We start from the raw sequence: 21,656 nt of genomic DNA, 5'->3' as shown, positions 1-21,656 counted from the left end.
ACAGCGTGGAGAAATGATGACTGGGTGGAGGGAAGAGGGGAGATGCAAAGAGAAGAAGGAAGGGGGTCCCAGCCAACCCCCTACCTTGCCTCCCTACTTACCCTTAAGCCAGTCTTAGCCCTGGTCTTCCAGCTCATAGACAAGGAAGCAAACAAGGTGGGTCTGATACAGCAACTCAGAGTTCTTGGCTTCCGGATAACTAAGAGGGTGTCATTTTTATGATTCACACATAATAGCTTAACACAACAATCAATCAATTTTTGAAAATTCTCTTTTGAAAATTCTCCTTTTATTGTGGCATCATGGTGATACTTCCAAATGTTGACCCTGGAAAATAAAATATTGTGAGCATCCACTAAGATTTTAATACAGAAGTCTGTTAAAAGTCTTTTGTTCCTTGGGCTTTTCTTTTCGGCTAGAACAGGACCTAACTGTTTAACTTGTGGTTAAGGATTATTTGTGCGGGGCACCTTCGTAGGTGAAATGTAGTGGATTTGGCGTTTTGCCCGTGGAACACTGGGCAGGAGCTCCAGTTACAAATTGCAGCTGTATAAAATAACAGGAAACGTGGGGCTTTGAAAGATTCCACTGGAAAGATTAATTATTTGGGAAAGAGTTATGCCGCAGCTTCATGTGTTTTTGGAGAAAAGGTGGCCCACGCCATTTTTAATAGTGCAAAAGAAAATTCTGCTAGTAGGACTAAAGAGGGGAAGGGAGGAGATCTTGTTTCCTGGAAGGGCTCACATTTAGTTTAAAAACCATCTTTATTCTCTTTGTTAGGAGACAAGGAGCTAGAAATGAAAGCCACATGGAATCCCAGAAAGATCTGAGGCTTATAAAGGAAAAGATCGGATTTCCTAATTCTCTGAGATGACCTCCTTGTTTGTTTGTTTGTTTGTTTGTTTGTTTTAACTTTTCTCCTTACCATCCCCCATCCTGTCCCTTAACACCTAACGATTTCCTATATATCAATCCACCATGGACATTCATGCTCCTGTAGGCATAAGAATGTTATTCAAACAAACCCACCACTTCTGTGTGGACATTGACTTTAGATTTAGTGACTCTGTGATGTCCAGAAGAATAAACCAGCATTTACAATACAGCTGGGACGACCCCAGTGATCAGATAACACTCAATAGACTTGAGCACAGTTTTCTGAGGACAACGTGTTTCTACAAGTTTGAAGTAAAATCATGCAGCCTGCCCGGCGTGCTCTGATGGTGAACTGCCAAGAAATTGTAGGGAGTTGGTATTTTGGTGGAGGGGAAAGGCATTTTCTTGAGTTCCAGAGACATCTGTCTATAAATGTATACAGAAAAGGGATATATGTTTCCAGGTAGGCTCATCACTTTGTTTCATCTTGAACATCACTCCTCTGAAATCAGCCCTGGAGAGATGTATTTGGCAGGAAGGTTTACCTGAGCCGTGGAAGGAACAAAGGTTCTCCCTCCATGCTACAACTCTCACTGTTGAGCCACCACCGAGTACGAGAAATGCTTGTTACTGGACTTGCTCGGGGAGTGGGATGTTCAGGCTAACCCAGTGATAGAGAGCGACCATTTGAAGACTTTTTGTGCAGTAATGTACACGTCACACCCAATTGTGGTGCTGTGAAACCCAGACTTTCTCAGAGGAGCAGGACGTCAAGACTTTAGACTCTTTCAGCGCCTAGGGGCATCACTAGGAGCAACAGTTAATCTCATGGAGGGTAGATGGGTAGTAAACTGGATATTTCCAGTGAACAGAAGGTCAGGAAAAAAAGCTTTTACTGTAGTTTTGTTAAATTTCTAATTGAATTTTTAAGTCAGAGAAGTGCGGTGGTGGAGAGATTACGATGGCAGCGTGTCCTGAAATCTAATAGCATAGTCTCTTGGCTGTCCCAGAGGTGAAGGGGGAGGAAGAGGCTGAACCCCGTCTGCTCTGTGCCTGGGCACCCCCCTCTTCCCCACTATCACCCTCGGCACCCCTCCACTCTTGTACCGAGGCTCTCTCATCCTCTTCAATAATATGCTTCTTGTGGCCTTTGTGCTGAGGGTGACAGAGTCCTTGCCCTCAGAGGACACTTACTTGAGCCAGAGAGACAGAAGCACTTGTCGATCCAGGTTGTCCGTCCAGGGAGGTGGAGGTTTTCCTGGCCGGGGACTGGAAGGCAAGAATCTAGAGAGGCAAAGACCAGAAGCAGCACTGTCAAATACCCAGGATGGCACACTGCTGAACCAAGCTAGGCCCGTGGGCTCAAATCTGGAAACGACTTTGTTTTGATCACACCTGCTGTGTTGGTCCCCCACCTCTAGACGATCTCAGAAGGCACGACCTGCTGGTTTTCCAGCCTTGCTCAGATCTTGCTCTAGAGTCTCCTACTAGCCCAGCCTCCATCAAGCCCTTACTTTCACACTTACTTTAAAGCTTCTCTCCATCCCCCAGGCCTGGAAATCCTAAATGTCTCATGTCTTTCTACCTATTCTTTTGTTCCTCCGGCCTCTGGCTCCTCCAGGACGGGGTATGGACAGCAAAGACAGGTAAAGGCCAGAAACTGCCCATCTGACTAGGGCTATTATAAATAGACATTGTGAAGCGCCATGGGTGACCCCTCAGCTTTGTTAGGTTCTTTTGAGACCCTGAGCTGGGGGGCAGTGGGCATGCGCTCTGTTCCTTAGCAAGGGCTACAAGGGTTCCTTAGCAAGGGCTGCAGCCCTGCAGCCCACTCCTTAAACTCACCTCCGGTCCAGCTTCTGTTTCCATAGCATCCATGGGCACATATACCATCCCCTACCCCCACCCCTGTGCTCACCTGCCCTGGCAAACAGAGCTTAAAAGCCTTTTTAAAGAAACTTAAAAATAATTCAAGCCAGTTCTTTTTCCATATGTTCATTCTGGTCCCATTCTGCTGGAGAGATCCTCGGAGACACCTGGTGGGACAGAGGCTGATTCCTTTGCAGTGTTCATCTTGCTCAGCTGTGAGGAGCGGGACAGCCAGCACCTCTCCTTGGAAATTTTCCAGCCTTCTTAACTGTAGGAACCCCATATCAAGCACACCAGGTCCCTTCACATAGCTTGAGGAGAAGGGAAATGCCTAGAATGCCTGGGCAACTCTCTCCCTAGTGTCTTCACTACTAACTCTTAGAACAAATCACTTAAAGACAAGTGACTGATAGACTCAGAAAGGCAGATCTCTGATTTTTGGTGTTTGGTTTTTCTATTTAACAAGTCCTGCCGAAGGGGCACCTGGGTGGCTCAGTTGATTAAGCATCTGCCTTCGACTCAGGTCATGATCCCTGAGCCCAGTGTCTTCCTCTCCTTCTGCACCCCTCCCTCGCTCATGCACTCTCTCTCTTTCAAATAAATAAATAACAAGTCCTGTCCAGAAGTTCCAGCACCTTTTTTAAAAAGGGAGTGTTTTTGTCACCTATTTTATCATTTAAGAGGCTTCATTTGTACCTAACGTAACAAGAGAAGTCCTGCATTACCTCTCTGTTATTCTTAATAAAAGTAATATTTTTAAATCTGTATCGTGCTGGGGCGCCTGGGTGGCTCAGATGGTTAAGCGTCTGCCTTCGGCTCAGGTCATGATCCCGGGGTCCTGGGATCGAGCCCCACATCGGGCTCCTGGCTCAGCAAGGAGCCTGCTTCTCCCTCTCCCTCTGCCTCTCTCTCTGCTCATGCTTTCTCTTCTCTCTCTCTGTATCTCTGTGTCTCAAATGAATAAATAAAATCCTTTAAAAAATTTTTAAAAATAAAAATAAATAAATAAATAAATAAATCTGTACAGTGCTTTCTCAGGGTACCACTAGACATTGTGTTCTATGTAGACGGCACCCTGGAGTTGTGCAGTGCACAGCTTGTGCAGCTGAGCTGACAGCCTTGTGCTTTATGGTTTTAAGAGAAATTGTCCCTTTCACATATAGAGTAGTAGTAATTATCATAACAACCATCACTACCATTTTTTTAGCATATAGGATGTACCAGTATATATTATACAGTATACTCTTATACATTATATTTAATCTTCATAAGAAGTCTGCTTTCAAGTAAAGAAACCAAGGCTCAGTTTCTTGCCCAGCAATAAGTAGTCAGCATTCAAATCCAGTCCTGTCTGTCTTCCCAGGCCATGTTCTTTCTCCCTTTTCTTTTTGGATCTAACCACTCATTCTCCAGATGGGCAAACTGCAGCCCAGAGAGGTCGCACAGCTTGCTCTGAGTCACACAGAGTCTTCCACTCTCTTTCACAGAACTTCTAGGAACTTGGTATGTGTGTAAGAAAGTGGCCTTAAAGGAAAGTCTCAGGGAACCATAATAATGTTGAACACACACACACACACACACACACACACACAAACATATAGCTCAAGCTCTTGGGGGGCATCTCTCTGTTCCTTTGCCTTCACGCATGCTTCTCTTGGCATCTTGAGGGGAGGTGGGGTTGGGTGGCAGGCAGATCCCAAAAGAGGGAAACCCAGAATGTATTTCCCATGGACAGGTGTTTGGTTCTCTTAGCCTGGATTAATTGGAAGGAAAGTGTTTAAATGTGAGGAGAGCTCAATGCAAATCTGGAAAGTGAAATTGGAATTCTGTAGCCTAATAGTTGTGTGTTTTCAAAAATGAACATTTCAGGGGCTGCTGGGAGGGCTCAGTCGATTGAGCTTCTGACTCCTGATTTCGGCTCAGGTTATGATCTCGGGGTGGTGAGATGGCACCCCGGGTTAGGCTCCATGCTGCGAGTGGAGTCTGCTTGAGTTTCTCTCTCTCCTTCTGCTTCCCCTCCCCCCGACTGCTGGCACATGCACACATGTGCTCTCTCTCTCTCTCTAAAAAAAAAAAAAAAGAACATTTCAGATTTTTGGTTCTTATTAAAGAATATGCTCATGTAGAAAATTTATATGATACTGCAAAGTATAAAGAAAAAAGTAAAATCCTGTTATCCAGAGAGACTAATAGGATTTGTTTGTTTATTTTTTTAAAGGTGACAAAGGGAAATTTCATGTTGATTTGTTCCTTGCAGGCTGTCCTACTGGGGCTGAGGTTACAGAGATTTTTCAATCCTCGGGAAGTAAGCAAGAGAACAGGGAAGATTAGAACTTATGTTGCATAACAGGGAGAATGGCCTACAGAACCTGAATCTAGAGCTGTTCTTAGACAAATTGTTCCTTTTTCTGAATCTTCAGTTAAAAGTCGGTCTTTTCTCTCTTAATTCTGTACTAAAAGTGATTCGCAGGTTTGAAAAAACAAATCCTCCATTGTAGTGAGGGCTCAATAAATGCTCTGAGTTTAAATGGAATGAAATAGATGGACAGTGGGGCCAGGGACCGGTGTGTTAGATTTTATGACACTTGGTCTGACTGAAGAATGAAGGCAAACACATGGGTGGGTCACACAGATCTGGCTCTGTCTTCCTAGTTGTGTCAGTTTGGGCAAAGATCCCTCATGTGCCCAGACAGAAGTTGGTGCCAAATATAAGGCAGCCCTAAACTTTCCAAAGGGGAAATCCTCCCATAATATTTTGGTCAACCTGAACACAGAAAACATTTAGTGACATAGATAAAACTGTGATATGCTTATTCAATGTGTGAATTTAATACATACATATTTAATATCATTAATACAATTAATTTATACAAAATATTAACTTGAAAGTACTGTTTGTTTCCACTCTCCTGTTCCACGAAACAAGTCAATTCCAACTCTTCACCCACCTCTTGATCATCAGTGTCCTCATTGTCAAGAGGCCTTTATGAGGCATTCTCACTTCTGTCTGGATTGCTGGAGATTCTCCTGGACCCGGTATGGGATGCGGTCACTGGAAATTTTAGCCCAAACTACAAAGTGCCCATTCGCATAGCATTAGCTCATGTTTGCTCTGGTCTCTCCAACATAACCACTCACTGTTCTGCTTTTTAAAGTGATCATAAAAGGCTTGTTTGTGACGACTTCCAACATCGCAAATGTGAAGTCACACTCCCAGGAATAACTAACAAATCTGTGTTACATTTCCTCACTTCTTTTTGTATCAAGAGCTTCCATAGCTTCCAAAACTGGCATGAATTAAGGGTATTTTAAGCTAATGTCTTCCTCAAACTGTAACATGGTTGTTAAATATAAAGCAATTTGGAAAGCATTGGCGTAACATGTGAGACAATGCAAGGATGCTATGATATTGTGATTTATATTAAGAAATATATATATTTGGTCTTTGTCCCCATTTCTGGTACCGAGCTCCTAAAACCTTGGAATTTCCTAAGTGATAAGAGCCAAAAAGGAGAAATGGATGTCTTTTGTTATTCCTACAAAAAGCCCCTTCGACCATACCTGAGTTTACATGAATGAGGGGATTTTTGGAAAGTCCCAAGACGACCTTAGGATGGGGACTGGTTGCTGGGGGTCCAACCAATTCCACCCCTCTCCCCCGCCACCCGCCTGACCTCTGGGGAGGGGAGAGGAGCTGGAGGTTGAATTGATTGCCAGTTGCCAATGATTTAATCAATCATGCCTGTATAATGAAGCCTCCATAAAAACCCAAAAGGACATGGTTCAACAATCTTCCGAGTTGGTAAACATGTGGAGGGGCCATGAGAGAGGTGTATCCAGAGAGGTGGTGGACGATCTGCACCGCCTCCCACGGAACTTACCCTATTCATCTCTTCCATCTCACTGCTCCTGAGTTACATCCTTTTATAATGAACTGGTAGTGTAGTAAGCAAAGTGTTTTCCTGAGTTTTGTGAGCCACTCTAACAAATCAATTAAAGGAGGGGGTTTGTGGGAACCTCTGATTTATAGCCAGTTGGTCAGAAGCCCAGGTGACAAGCTGGACTTGTGATTGGTGTCTGCATTGAGATGAGGAGGAAGGGGGACAGTTTCATGGGACTGAGCCCTTACCCGGTGGGATCTATCTGCAGGTAGGGAGTGTCAGAATTGGGTTAAATTGTAGGACACCCAGCTGGTGTCACAATGGCTTGATGTGTGGAAAATCCACACCTCTGGTGACCAGAAATGTCAGAAGTATTGAGTGAGAGTAGTAAAGGGGGCACACAGGAGTGTGTTATTCCTTTATAGACCCAGAGATAAAGTACTTTCCTCTTTTCTGAACGATAATTTCTGGAAAAATACCTGGTCTTAGTGATAGGTGTATAGTGGTTAATATCTTTGGACTTTACATGCCTGGGTATAAAGTGTGGCTAATATAAAATGTGGATAATAATTGTAATTAACTATGGACTCCTTGGGGGCAGGAATCATCCAATTTATTCATCTTTGTCCTCTATGTCTAGCACAGTGACTGATTCATAGGAAGCACTTAATAAATATTTGTCTGACAAGTGAATAAATCCAAAAACATTCTTCTATTTACAAGGCATGCATCCACTTCTGTCTGCAGACTCTCTTGACACCAGGCTCTTCTTACAGTTCTAGGGTAGGAAGTAGAGAACTTGGTGCCAATCGAGTGATTAGTTAGGCTAATGCCTCACACACATGATACATAATACTCCACACACATTGATTTCAAATCCTACTAAATTTGAATGTATTCAGACAAGATGCCGGTTTTTGGTTTTTTTGTTTGTTTGTTTGTTTAAATTAAGTAAGCTCTACGCCCAACATGGGGCTTGAACTCCCAACCCTGAGATCAAGAGTCACATGCTCTACAATGTCCACAATAGCCAAACTGTGGAAAGAGCCAAGATGTCCATCGACAGATGAATGGATAAAGAAGATGTGGTATATATACGTGTGTGTATATATATATATATACACATACACACACACACACACACACACACACACACACACACACACACAATGGAATATTATGCAGCCATCAAAAGGAATGAGATCTTACCATTTGCAACGACGTGGATGGAACTGGAGGGTGTTATGTGGCGTGAAATAAGTCAATCAGAGAAAGACATGTATCATATGATCTCACTGATATGAGGAATTCTTAATCTCAGGAAACAAACTGAGGGTTGCTGGAGTGGAGGGGGGTGGGAGGGATGGGGTGGCTGGGTGACAGACATTGGGGAGGGTATGTGCCATGGTAAGCGCTGTGAATTGTGTAAGACTGTTGAATCACAGATCTGTACCTCTGAAACAAATAATGCAATATATGTTAAGAAAAAAAGAAGAAGAAGAAGAAGAAGAAGATAGCAGGAGGGGAAGAATGAAAGGGGGGAAATCGGAGGGGGAGACGAACCATGAGAGACGATGGACTCTGAGAAACAAACTGAGGGTTCTAGAGGGGAGGGGGTAGGGGGATGGGTTAGCCTGGTGTTGGGTATTAAAGAGGGCACGTACTGCGTGGAGCACTGGGTGTTATGCACAAACAATGAATCATGGAACACTACATCAAAAACTAATGATGTAATGTATGGTGATTAACATAACAATAAAAATTTTTAAAAAAAAGAGTCACATGCTCTACCGACTGAGCCGGCCAGGCGCCCCAGCGAGATGCTGATTTTAGATGCTACTACCTCCATTCGCTTCGGGCACAGCCCCAAGACTTCTGGCTCTGGGACCTGTACTATGTGGAGTCCCAGCTGAGGCAGAGCAAAGGTTTGCTCTGGGAGACCAGTCTGGGCTTGGGATGGGGGTGGGAAGCGCTGGGGCTGGGCACCACAGCAGAGGTGGGAAGGGACCCACGACGATAACTGAGACTAGGGACTCGGCTAATCTACTGTGCCTGCCAAGTTCAAAAGTAGAAAACACCACTTCTTGGGCTAGTCGATCCAAATACAAAGCAGATTGTAAAATGTTATTCCTAGCGGAAGTCCTCCTGGACTCTGGGGTCAAGCAGACCCAGGTTCAAATCCCATTTCTGCTACTTTAGCAGTGATGAGGCCTTTGATAGGTACCCGCTCTGAGCCTTGGTATGGAAATCTCCAGGATGGTCCTAACATCTGGGTCAGAGCGTTGCTGTGGGGATCAAATGAAAGAGTAAAATGTAAAATGCCTGGAACGGTGCAGGCTCTGTAGCAGGTCCTCACCGGGAAATTGTTCAGTTCTGTTGCTCTTATCTTCCTGCACAGACATGGGTGCCAGTGGATAGAGAGGTGTTAGGCATCATTGATCTCAGGAGAGTCCCCAAGGGTCGGGATTGTGCATCCTCTCCTCTCCCACCAGACTGTCCTCAGGGCACATGAAGAGGAGAGGAACAGGGAGATCTTAGAGCTGGGACTTTGGAAGGAGACTGGACAATGCCAAGACGAAGGGGACAATGAGACACAAAAGCATTGCTGGAAGAAGCTGTTTTATGTTCCTTGGTTTGCGGTGGGCTTTTTGTCCTTCCCAAGAGGAGGGCCAGGAAGTGATGATCCTGCTGAGGAGGGGTGAGGAGTGAAGGCTTCCTGGGGGAGGCAGCAGGCAGGAGGGAGGGGCGTGAAAGGGGATGCGGAGACCAGGAACAGGCTTAGGCAGGGAAGGCTGACCTGTGTGCTCAGCAGAGTCAGGAGAGCAGGCCAAGTCACAGGAGGAGGAATGGAGCAGGGAAGGAGCTAATGTGGCCACTGGTAATCGGCGCTGGGGCCGCTGTGTCTGGGCCACCTCATATAATAATTAGAGCTAACGTTTATAGAGCGCTTACCATGGTTATATATCAACTCATTTAATCTTCATTATGACGCTACAAGGCGGTCACTGTTACTGCCTTCGCTGAGGCTCAGAGAAGGCGTGGTTGCGGGTTCCAAGAGGTGAGGCAGTAATCCTTACCTCCCGGTGTTACACCCCTGAGGACTTCCCTCCTGCGCTGAATGCGGGCTTCCCCAGCCCCAATACTTGCCTGTGACCCTGCCTTTGGAGGACATGATTCTGTAGCTCCGCCTTGGCACCACTTTGCACATAGCTGGTGGCATTTGCCTGTCTGATATGGGTAAGAGATACTGAGACAGTCCTACCTCACCCCAAGGTCCTGTCCCAGCTAGGCCTGCCCCTTCCTGCCTGTCCCTGAGGTCTGGGAAAGGACAGGCGTGATTCTGGTAGTGAAGGAGGGAGGAGGGGAGAGTGCCCCAACCCCAAATATGTAACTGTTCCTTCTGTCAGGGAATCAAAAAGCCTGAAGGAGACAATAAATATTTTGTTCTATAAATATGGTGGGTAAGAAATTTAAAGAGCAAATACCAGTAGGAGAAAGAAGTAGGCACCAACTTGAACTCACACAAAGTCTAAATTATTTGGAGAGCTGAGCTCCGAGCAGGGAGGGCCCAGAGACTGAGGCTGAGATTGGAGATGAGGGATGAAAGACCCACAGAAGGAAAAGGCAGGCAGAAAGGGAGGGCTTGGCTTGATCAAAACGAGCAATAATTCCTCCCACTAGTCCTGTCTGGAAGAGCTCTTGAGGTCCAACTTCCAAAACCTCCAGCTCTCAGCCAGGACAATGCTGGGTAAGACGCTGACTGAGATGGGGGAGGAGGGTGAAAGCAGTTGGATTCATTCGCCGGATGCTGATTTGCCAGAAAAGGAAGTGGGGGTGTCAGGGACATTATTTCCACTTCCTGGATACACATTCAAACATGGAACAACTGAGTCCTAACAGGACAAGGCAATAAAAGAGGCGACCACCCCAGGTGGTACCACACCCAACATATTCCAGAACTGAGTAGGAACTCATAGCAGTATTTTTAAGGCTTCCAGAGAGCAACATCTAGTTGCCACCTTAAGTCTAAAGGACCACAAAGATACCTCAAGAATACTTTAAAAAAAAGCCAACTCTAAAAAGGTTGAACACAACCTCTTGATGCCTTTTAATAAAATTAAATAAATTGTGGTACGTTCAGACAATGGAATGTTATGTGACCACTAAAGAAACCTAGCTGCTTTCTACATAGTGATACAGAATGATCACCAAGATAAATGTGAAAAAAGTCAGAGGCAGATCATCCTGGATAATACGCTACCTAGTGTGCAAAATACATTTCTACTACATTTGTGTAAAATAATAACATCTGTATTCTTGCATATGTGTAGAATGTCCCCAAAAGAACACACATGAATGTGTATGAGCTACTAAAAATAATGAGGTTATAAGTCAGGATAGCGATTCTCCCTGGGGGGGCCCCCCTCGGGGGGTGCCGCTAATATTCCGCTCTTGACCCGCACGCTGGTTACACGATGTGTTCAGTTTATGAAGCTTCATTTGCCTGTACTTAAGATTCGTGTACTTTTCTATGTTAAACTCGAATACAGTTTTCAAAACAAAAAAAAAATTGTTTTGGGTAGTAGAGTAAGTATGACTCCAAACTCAGGCAGCCCATGAGGCTCTCAATCCCTCTCCCAGCAGATTCGTCCTGACTGTTCCTCACACACCGAATTCAGGACAGGGGGTGAAAGAGGCTTAGGTTTCAACGCTCCCCAATCTGGCCTCCTTTACTCTTCCTTCACACTGACCTCAGCCTCTCAGCCTCTTTATCAATTGCTTCAGGACTTTTTTTTTTTTTTTCCTTTTCCCCAAACAGATTAAGCCACAGTTGTTCATCTGTTCAACAAAGTCTGCCCGCTATGCAATCTGTGGCTCTCTGGGGCCGGGCTGTTGAAGAAAACCTGCTGGCTAGGAAACAGAAGGGGAGTTGTTTTCTTTCATGCCGCTACTTTTCAGTGTGAGCAAGCATATTTCTGGTTAAAAAAAAAAAAAAGGAGGCGAAAACTTCCTCTCTCAATCCCTTAAGTTGAGGAGAAATTTTTAAAAACTTACAATTTTCCTCCTACAACGTGGTAATATTTTTCCTGAGGTGGGGGTATGCAGGTTGCCCCAGAAAGAAAAAAAACAATCAAGTTCTCTCCAGCCCCATTTTCAAATTCGATCCCAGGCATTCCCTTTGAGGGCAGTTGGGTCTTTGCCCAGGAAGTTCAGCAGCAGCCAAGATTCACTCACACCTGGGATATATAACCTCCTGTAGAAGGGGCGGGAAGAAGCCTGGCGTTTATGGAGGACCTAGTGTGTGCCGGCCACTGTGCTCGGCCCTTCACCATTACTACATTCATAGCACAAGCACTAGGAAGTCGTCACGGCCGTTTTGCCCATTTTACACAAGGAAGCTAAACCTCGGGGTGGTTACGTACCTCACCTGAGGTCATACTCTGTACACACCCAACAGGCAGGGGCCTGAAGTAGTCCTTTGGGTGGCCTAGGGTTCTCTGGAGGTGTCTGGGTGGTTCGCACTTGGGGTCTCAGGCACCTGCAGTTAGATGTTGGCTGGGGCTGCAGGTACCCGGAGGCTCCACTGAGCTGGCTGTCCCCACATCCCTTGGTTGAACAAATGAAAGCTGGAGCCGTCACTCAAAGTGTCACAGGTAGCCTCTCCGCGAGGGGCTGTCCCGAGAGCGAGCACTCAGAGAGGCGGGGGCAGAAGCTGCACGTCCCCTCTGGTGCTAGCCTGGCACTTCTACTGCACACTCTTGGCCAAAGCAAACCACAGGCCCAGCCAAGGGAAGGAAGATGGGGAATGGACTCCATCTCTTCATGGGCGGAGGCGTGAAAAAAATGTGCAGCCATCCTTAATCTACCATACCTGGAGAGTGGTGAAGCCAGGATCTGAATCCAGGTCACCTGGCTCCTTCCTTTACAGTCACCTTCGGGCTTCACTGTGCACCTGCTCAACTACTGGAAATGGCCGTTACTGATTCTGGTGCTTGAAAAGGCAGTTAGGTGGCAATATCAACACCACTTAGATACCTCCTGTTAAGGATGCCAGTGCAGTCTGCACCAAGCAGGAAGCTGCCATCTTTTCTAACAGAAGGTGAGTGCCTTCAGAACCATTGAACCCAAGGGCTTCCAACCTTCAGAGGTGCCAGGTGCCCCTCCTTTTGAGGCAACTGATTCTTCCACCCTAAGATGATGAGCCCTCAGGGCGCCTGGGTGGCTCAGTCAGTTAAGCATCTGCCTCCGGTTCAGGTCATGATCTCAGGGTCCTGGGATCGAGCCCTGCATTGGGCTCCTTGTTCAGTGGGGAACCTGCTTATCCCTCTCCCTCTGCCATTTCCCCTGCTAGTGCGCGCTCTCTCTCTGTCAAATAAATAAATAAATAAAATCTTTAAAAAAAGAGAGAGAGATGATGAGCCCTCGTTGAACCCGGATGCCAAGGTTAGGAGTTCTCTGGAGGCTTTTTGGCATCCTGAGCAAAGGTCTGTGAGCTCCAAAAATAACTTTTTACCATGGTTCCTTTTAGAAGTGAGAGCCCCTGCCACCCAACCTCGACTACTGTCCCTAGGGTAACCCGCCATCTCCAAGAATTCAACTGCACACTTACTTTGGTTTATCTCTGTTGTGTCTTTTGCTTCTCCAGATTCCTCTGCCGGGCCGTCTGGTGCTCTGATACCAAGGTGTGATGGGTTTCACTGGGGTATAAGAAAAAGCCCAGTCATCCTGGCGCACCGAGCTTCAGTCAAGACAGGTCAGTAAGGAGCATCTTTGGAAAATGGGGCCATTGTGCCCAGAGGGACTGGAGGGGACTCTATTCCTTTTGCTCCCCTGCAGTTTCGGTCCCTCCCTCAAACATCTCACTGATGCCTGCACCATGCCCGGCATCGGCTCCTCCCACATTTCTAACCACCACCCTTCCCTGGCCCCCCACCCCTCTCCTCTGCGAGGCTCCCAGAGCCCCCCTCGGGTGCAGAGCCTTCTGCTTCAAGTATTCATTGACTAAAGAAACCTTGCTGTTAAATTTGAGAAAAATATTTCAAAGCTGAGGGGAGGAGGCGGCTTAGAGAATCTTCATGCTGCAAATTGGAGAGTTTAAAACCTAATTACTGTCTGCACTCAGCCTCAAAAGGCCTCTGTCGATATTTATTGAACGATGGAGCAAACTTTACATTCACACTGTTGGTAAATAAAAAGATTTTCCTAATAAGCAAATCATTAGAAGAGACTGCAAGAAGGAGTTTAACTTAATTAAGAGGATACTTCCCAACCTTTTGTTTTATCCATTCCAAATAATAGGCTTCCGTAGAATGTTCAAGTGTGCCTTGGTATTTGTTAAAAAAAGTCTAAGACTTGTCTCCATTAGATAAGATTTCATATCAGTTAGTTTGTGTTGGTGCTTAAACGTAATAACAGTGAATGTCTTGTAAATGGCCCTTCTCCTGACTTTCTACCAATTAAAAATGATAATAACTTCTATCATCCACCAAACACCCAGAAAGTATCCTGGCAAAGTAGATCTTGAGATACAGCTTAGTGTCTTCATGGGTCCAGTAGAGATAGTCATGGCAATTGCATCAGAAAGCAGCCATTGAGAATTCAATGAGATTGTGACAGGAAAATATTTTGACAAATTTACAAAAATTTTTTTTAACTGTGTATTTATTTCCTAGCGTCTCTCGCCCTCCTCCTGATCTGGTCTGTAGTTTTTCCTTATCATCGCCTTGAAGTCAGCTAGCTTTTATTGCCTCAGGGGAGGAGTGATAAGGCAGAAAAGCCACAAAACTACTTAGGAGTGGTAAGAATGAGGCCTTTGGCACTGCAAAATTTAACCCTTGAGTAATGGAAGCATCAATTCTGGGGCATAAATATTAAACACGGAAAAACAGAGAAGTAGGCCTACAAAGATTACCAAGGCTATGGAAGGGAGGAGAGAAACCAAGGGGAGGCCAAACATCGGTAGTGTGTCCCTGAGAAAGAGGACTGCCCCGGGGAGGTGGGGCAGCGGAGCCTCCTGGCTCCTGGGCAGTAGACTTCGTCAGGCAGAAGGGCTGGGCGGCGAGGTGGGAGTGTTAGGATCTCTCCAGGTGCCGGAAACTGTGGCTTGTTCTTGGTGAAGTGGGAGGTAGTTTTGAGGTAGCAGAGAAAACCATGGCTTTGAGGTGTAGAGCCAAGGAGTAACCCAGGCGGGGGCCTGATGGAATGTCAAGTCTGGCAGTTCGGATTGATAAAGTTAATTTGTACATCGGGACCCACAAAATGGAGGCTCACGTCACAAATCTAAACCCAAGTCTGTGCTTAGGAAAAACATCTGTCAAGGAAACCTAGCATGCACCAATCACAGTCCTCCAACTCAGCTTCAGCTAGCTTACCTTACCCTAGGAAACAGGACCTGCCAACTTTAGAAGGAAACCCTCATCAATCATGCCCTATTTCCGCATTGCCTCTTCTAACACCCTATAAAGCTCACTCTCGCCCAAACACCCTCGGGAACAGTGCTCTGCTGCTAGTGAGGCACGACCCCCCGCCCCCATCCATGGATTGTTTTTGCCTTGCATAAAGGACATTAAACTCAAATTGTTTTCGTTTTGTCACTTGACAGGACGAACACCAGGACATCAAATCCCAGCTATTTCCCATCACCTGGAAACTCAGACAAAACCTGGGATAGAGCAGGAGCCAAAATCATCTGGAATTAAGTTTCTGCCACCCAGCAGAATGGGCATTAAAAATAGAAGTAAAAACCATTTATTCATTTCTATGTATTTCATCCAGACCATGAGATTTGCCCCAACCCTAAGATAATGATTTAAGTGCCTCATTAAATAATATGTGCTCAATAAATGCTAGTTACTACTATTACCATCAAGACAAGACACTGAAGAAAGTCCTATTACACACTTTAAGAACGGCCTATTACCAGATGTGAGGGCAAGCTGGCTGAGACATCTGTCATCCCACTGATCACCAGGGTTGATTTGGCTGATCTGGCTGGCTAGGTGAGTGTCCCCTTCTTCCCTCACTACTCAGTGTGTCCCTCCTGGAGCTATACACTCAGCTGAAGAGGATGACCTTCCCCCATAGAGGAGGACTGTCCCTTAGGTCAAGGGTCTACGAGTAGCTGCGCTACCGCTAGAATCTCTAAACAAGCTCTCAAGGTCCATTTGTAGAAGAACCTAGGATAGTCAAGCTTCCAAGACTCCAGACACATCCAAATGAGGTGCTGCTTGTGGCAGTCTACTTTTCCTTGAAAAAGAAAGAAAGAAGGGCACCTGGATAGCTCAGTTAAGTGTCTGACTCTTGGTTTTGTCTTAGGTCATCAACTCAGAGTCATGGGATCCAGCCCCAAGTAGGGCTCTGAGCTCCGTGTTATGTCTGCTTGAGATTCTCTCTCCCTCTCCCTCTGCCCCCACCCCTGCTCTCTCTCTCTCTCTCTCTCTCAAATAAATAAATAAATCTTAAAAAGAAAGAAAGGAAGGAAGGCCTATTACCTTCTCTTAAAGAACCAAAAGGAGGGGGGTCATGTTATTCTTGCCAAGGGACACTCAAGTTAGTACTATGAACAGTCATGATGGGAAGATGGGCTGTCGACAACCCAGAGAGCACAGCAAAGGAGAGCCTCCACGACCTGTTTTTTAAAGATTGACTTGACTACTTATGGTCTTCTATGGAAACCACTATATAGTCATCAAAATTAACATCCTTTTGGAAACACAGTGAGACTACATTTCCCAGTTCTCCTGGGAAGGTGGGTGGGATCATTTGACCAATTCTGGCCAATGGAATGGGGTAGAAGTGAGAGGCTACTTCTTGCTCCCTTAAAGGCTTTCGTGTGCTCCTCTACAACTGGAGCCAAAGTATTCTGAGGACCTAGGAAACGGGCAGAGCTTGGGTTCCTGGGAAGCCCCTTGGAGGAGAGCCATAGAAGTAGGAAACTTGGGTTGGACTATTCCTAAGTGAGAAGTAAACTTTCCTTGGGTTAAGCCATTGATGGCTGTTTGACATAGCAGTCAACTCTAATACACACTGTATATGTTAGAGTAAGGATGTTGAGTTCCTTCCAAACGTGACTGTGACTCCCTACCTTGGAAATCCCACGTTCGACGCTGTTACTGCATTCGGCCTTTTTAGCGGCCTTCCCAGAGGTCCAAGAGTGGGTAAGTACAGCAGCAGCTTGCTTGCCTTGTTCTTCAGGATTTAGACATTTAAGAGAGTGAACATGAAATGGTTTCAGCGTAAGAACTTAAAAAATCCTAGATTGAGAGAATTTTAGTGAACGGAAGGTGCATGTGTAGTCATCTGGTTCAACGATTAAAATCAGTGAGGAGGAAACCAAAGGCTTGGGGGCATGGTACTGAGCTAGGGCCATAGTGGCCCTGGATAGTACTAGAATCAAAGTCAGCTCCCCCTTCTTCAGAGCTTCCTCCAAAGTGCCCGTGGATGCATCTGGACATATAGCGTAGCATCGCATCCACGACTCAAGCTTTAGAGTTGGCCCAGACTGGGTTAAGGTCCTGGCTCCCCTTCTTACAAGGGAGAGTATTTTACATCTCTAACCAGCTCTAACCTTGTCTGTAAAATGGAGAAAATAATGATATTATTTTCCTCTTAGTGTCGTTATATCCGCTACACAAATTAGTGCTCACAGAGGGCTTAGCACACATATGACCCTAATAAAATTTTGTTAGGTTCTTCCATCATTTAAAAGAATACCAAACTCGTATAAAAACAATGCCACAGCCTTAACAGAACAACATCCCACACAGCTTGAAGATTACTTCTTTTGTGAACAGAACTCTGCATTTTCTACTCCTACTTTTGAAGGAGTTCAAAAATATGCTGCTTTGGTATATTGATTCTTTTGAGCTGAAGGCCCTTGAAAAACAGCAGATGCAGGGAGAGGCTCTCTCGGAACTGCCCTCCTCCGCCTAAAGACAGAGCCTGCAAAAGGAACTCGATTGTCCTAAATCCCCAACCTGGGAGTTTCATGCACTGGGGAAGACTGACTCCTACCCCAGGAGAGGAGACTTCGAGTCCACACCACCCCCAGACAAACGTTGTCACACCCTCATACCTCCCGTCTGTTCTTCTGATGGCCCATTCACCTTTCCCCGAAGCATTTACTCTCCCCTAAGTGACCCGCATCCCCCTCTCCTTCTCTACTCAGACGGTATTTAAGCTCTCAAGTCTCATCTCTTTTTCAGGTGTTCGCTTTTTTTTCCCTCTGTGATGCCCTTGTCCACGGACTATTAAAAATTAATACATGTGTATATCTTTTCTCCTGTTCATTGTCTGCTGTCAATTTATTTCATAGACCCAACTATCGAATCTAGGAGGGTAGAGGAACAGTCTTTCCTCTCCTACACTTTATTTGGGGCATTGGTTCCTTTCCTTATATGCCTGATTCTCTCCTCTACCAGATGGTAAATTTCTTGCTGTCTTCTCTCTTTCTCTATTCCGCGGGGCATAGGGGTGTGACTTGCACAAAATGGGTGCTCCCTGGAAACTTGTTGGGGAGCAGAGCCTAGCATCGGGAAGATGAATGTAAAGACCTTGTGAAAGCTCTAATATCCCATTGTTGGCCAGGGTTGACCAGGCGCCATCCCTGCCTCTCAGCCTGCTCACACTTTGATGAAGAGAAGGCAGTCACTGCTGCTGACTGGTCCTTCTTAGAGATGACCTTGACCTCAATAAGCCCCAGAGAAGGTGGTGGCCCCAGAAATGCCTGACCAGTTCTGGCCACCAGCAGGCAGACCTGGTTTACTGGTCTCTCGCTGTCTCCCGGTTTCATCCTCAGGACAAGAACTGCTTTATGAAAACCAGAAGGCTGGAACGTCTTGAAAAGCCTGGCTCCTCTTCCAGGGCCCTCAGTTCTCATGTGCGCGCACCCCTGCCTCTACTGGCTAGCCTTGCTTTCAGAACCCTGACCATTTTACTCTATAGCAGCACCCCCAGAGCGGGGAGAGTCGGGGAATGTGAAACTCAAAATTAGACTGTGCTTCTGGGGAATGGGAAGATTTGAAACTACTTCTCTAAGAATCAGTCTATTTGTTGGTTGGGAATTTGAGGATGATCCTGGTGCATGAGAATTTTCCAAGGCCTCTACAGCCTAAAGGCCCTAAGGGGACCCCCCCATTAGCAGTAAAACTCCAATGTCCTTGGCTTCCACCCCACCCGCACAACCCAGGACTTTGGCTTCCTCTGGTGCTGGTTTTAGGAGGCCCCAGGGCAGCCTGTGAGCTCACCGTCTTGGCCCTTGAAGCCCAGACAGGCGTTGGCAGTGCCACTCCTGCCAGAGGCCGTGAGGAGGCAGAGGTCCCAGCCCAGAGCACTGGCCCCAGGACCCCCAGCGGCCAGCCCTGCAGACACCGGCTTTACTGCCTTCACCCCTTGGAGGTCCCTACTACCCAGTGAGCCACACCATGTACCCCTTGGGGTGCAGTGAAATGGACCTCTCCCAGGGCCACAGGGCACAGTGGCCCCTGCACACCCAGGGTAAACTCCACCCATGCTACCTGTGCAGTTGTGATCCGAGGCCAGAATCTGTCTCCCGGCAGACCTGGGAATACAGTGGGGGGCACGGCTGAACAAAGCTGATTCCTTTTAGCCCCTGAAGCCACAATTTAAGGGCTGCGGGCGTTTCCGGGGCTTGGTGGAGGCAGGAAGTCCTCTTGGAGCAGATTTTTTGTTGTTGTTCTAGGAAGATACTTGGAGTGGCCCCTCTTGGTCATGTTAGTGGTTAAGTCCGCCGTGGGGCAGGGGAGGGGTGCAGCAGGATCTTTTGTGGAAGACAACGTCCCGTCTACCACTCTTCAGGTGCAGAGCTGATCTCAAGAGAAAGAGGAGAGCCAGCCTGCAGAAAGGTCCAGGAACTTTCTGGAGCTCAGGGATGCCGAAGTGGCTGAGTCGAACAGGAGCCCACCTCCAGGGAGGCAGCTCTGGATGTGACCTGGGATGGATCAGAAGCCCCGATGGTACGAGGGTTTGCCTAGTCCCACCACCTCCTGGCTTCTCCAGCTGCCCTGTGAGGAAGCCTGACTTTGAGACTAGGGACAGAGCCTGAGGAGCCTCCAGACCAGAGAAATTCAACCCCGCTGCATGTTAGCATCAGCAGAAGAACATCTAAAAGTACGGATGCGGTAGCGCTCCAACAGCTGTCTGTGCCCCGATGTTCCTAACAGCATTATTCACAATAGCCGACCAGCGGAAACAGCAATGTCCCAGATGAATGGATGAACAGCATGTAGTAGATCCAAACAATGAAATATTATTCAGCCTTTAGAAGGAAGGAAACTCTAATCTGCTACAACACGGATGAACCTTCAGGACATTACACTAGTGAAGCCCACTTACCTGAGGTCCCTAGAGCAGGCAAATTCACAGAGCAGGCAAATTCACAGAGACAGAAAGGAGGATGGTGGTTGCCAGAGGCTGGGGGGATGGGGAGTCCCCACTTGGTCGGTACCCAGTTTCAGTTCGGAATGCTGAAAAACTCCAGAATGGAGGTGACGGTTTGCACAAAGGTGTGAATGTAGTTAATGCCACTGAACTGCACACTTAAAACTGGTTAAAATGGTAAATTTTATGTTATGTATATTTTACTATACACACACGAAACAACAATATCAGAGAGGTAATATGGGACTTTAAAAAGCCAGTGACAAAACAGCTTTCTTAGGGAAAGATGCTGAACCTTCTGGGCAGGACAGGTCAAGTGGGAAAAACAGAAACACCCAAGGCAGAGGCAGGCCCTACACACACACACACACACACACACACACACACACACACACACACACCCATCAGACTTCCTCTTTTCTTTTCTTCTTTTTTTTTAAGATTTTATTTATTTGAGAGAGAAACCAAGCAATCAAGCACAAGTGGTGGGGAGGGCAGAGGGAGAAGCAGGCTCCCCACTGAGCAGGGAGACAGATGCTGGGCTCAATCCCAGGACCCTGAGATCATGACCCCAGCCAAAGGCAGATAGTTAACTGACTGAGCCACCCAGGTGCCCGGAGTTCTGGCTTTTCTGAAGTCATCAGGCACTGATCCTCAAGCCATTAGTTCTAAATGTTAGTAGTGAGGACCCTAGGGAGAGAGTTGCCCTGGGGTCCTAGGCAATCCCCTTCCCCGCCCCACTCCAGGGGCAGGGACCAAGAGGTGGACCTAGAGTGCTCCACAGGGGTCTCCTGGGAAGGGGAGCAGAAGACGCTGCTCCCCAAAATATGCCATTTGGGAATGAGGACTATTTTGAGCAGATACAGGATAAAGCTCTCTGTCCTCCCCCTGTTTGCCCAAAAAAGCAAGACAGAGATTTGTAAAGGTATTCCCCCCCACACCCCTGCCCTCTCTGTCAGGAAGGACAGAAGTCAATCGCTGGAGGCTACTCTAGACCCTGATCAGCCCAGAGACAGCACCCAAGGAATCTGTATCACAAGCCTTGCTAATACTAGTCCTTATCTTCCATTAGTTTCCCTGGATATGTGCCTTCCCACACTTGGCCCTTGGAAGTTCAAAGTCATTTTCCTTTGTCTTGTCTCTTTTTTTTTTTTTAAAGATTTTATTTATTTATTTGACAGAGAGACACAGAGAGAGCAGGAACACGAGCAGGGGGAGTGGGAGAGGGAGAAGCAGGCTTCCCGCTGAGCAGGGAGCCCAATGTGGGACTCGATCCCAGGACCCTGGGATCATGACCTGAGCCGAAGGCAGTGGCTTAACGACTCAGCCACCCAGGCGCCCTCTTGTCTCTTTATTAAAGAACACGTTGTTATTTTGTTCTTCTGTCTCAGAGGGCTCCATGTGTATGCATGATGCATATGTTAATAAACTTTTGTTTGCTTTTCTCTCATTATTCTGTCTTTTGTCAGTCTAATTTACAGAGTTCCAGCCACTGAACCTTAGGTGGGTAGGGGAAGAATTTTTTCCTCTCCTACCCCAGCAGTTGGGAAGACTAGAAATGTTCAAGAGAGCTACTAGCTGCCCCTGCTCCTGACTTCATGGGCTTTGATATTTGCGGAAAGGAGCTTCTGG

At 46.6% G+C, this 21,656-nt stretch overlaps 1 long non-coding RNA gene across 1 annotated transcript; it reads right to left on the bottom strand.

Annotated features, from left to right (window-relative positions):
* Positions 1-163: 163 nt before the first annotated feature.
* LOC113937770 lies at positions 164-20,080 on the bottom strand. Its single transcript, XR_003524709.1, has 5 exons — positions 19,980-20,080; positions 16,711-16,814; positions 13,237-13,324; positions 2,071-2,160; positions 164-327 (listed from the first exon to the last, which is right to left on the bottom strand). It is a non-coding gene; the product is annotated as an uncharacterized LOC113937770 (long non-coding RNA).
* Positions 20,081-21,656: the final 1,576 nt, after the last annotated feature.

The sequence above is a fragment of the Zalophus californianus genome, chromosome 8, assembly GCF_009762305.2.
Source record: "Zalophus californianus isolate mZalCal1 chromosome 8, mZalCal1.pri.v2, whole genome shotgun sequence".
NCBI classification, from domain to species: Eukaryota; Metazoa; Chordata; class Mammalia; order Carnivora; family Otariidae; genus Zalophus; species Zalophus californianus.
This window is presented reverse-complemented; position numbering and strand designations above follow the sequence as displayed.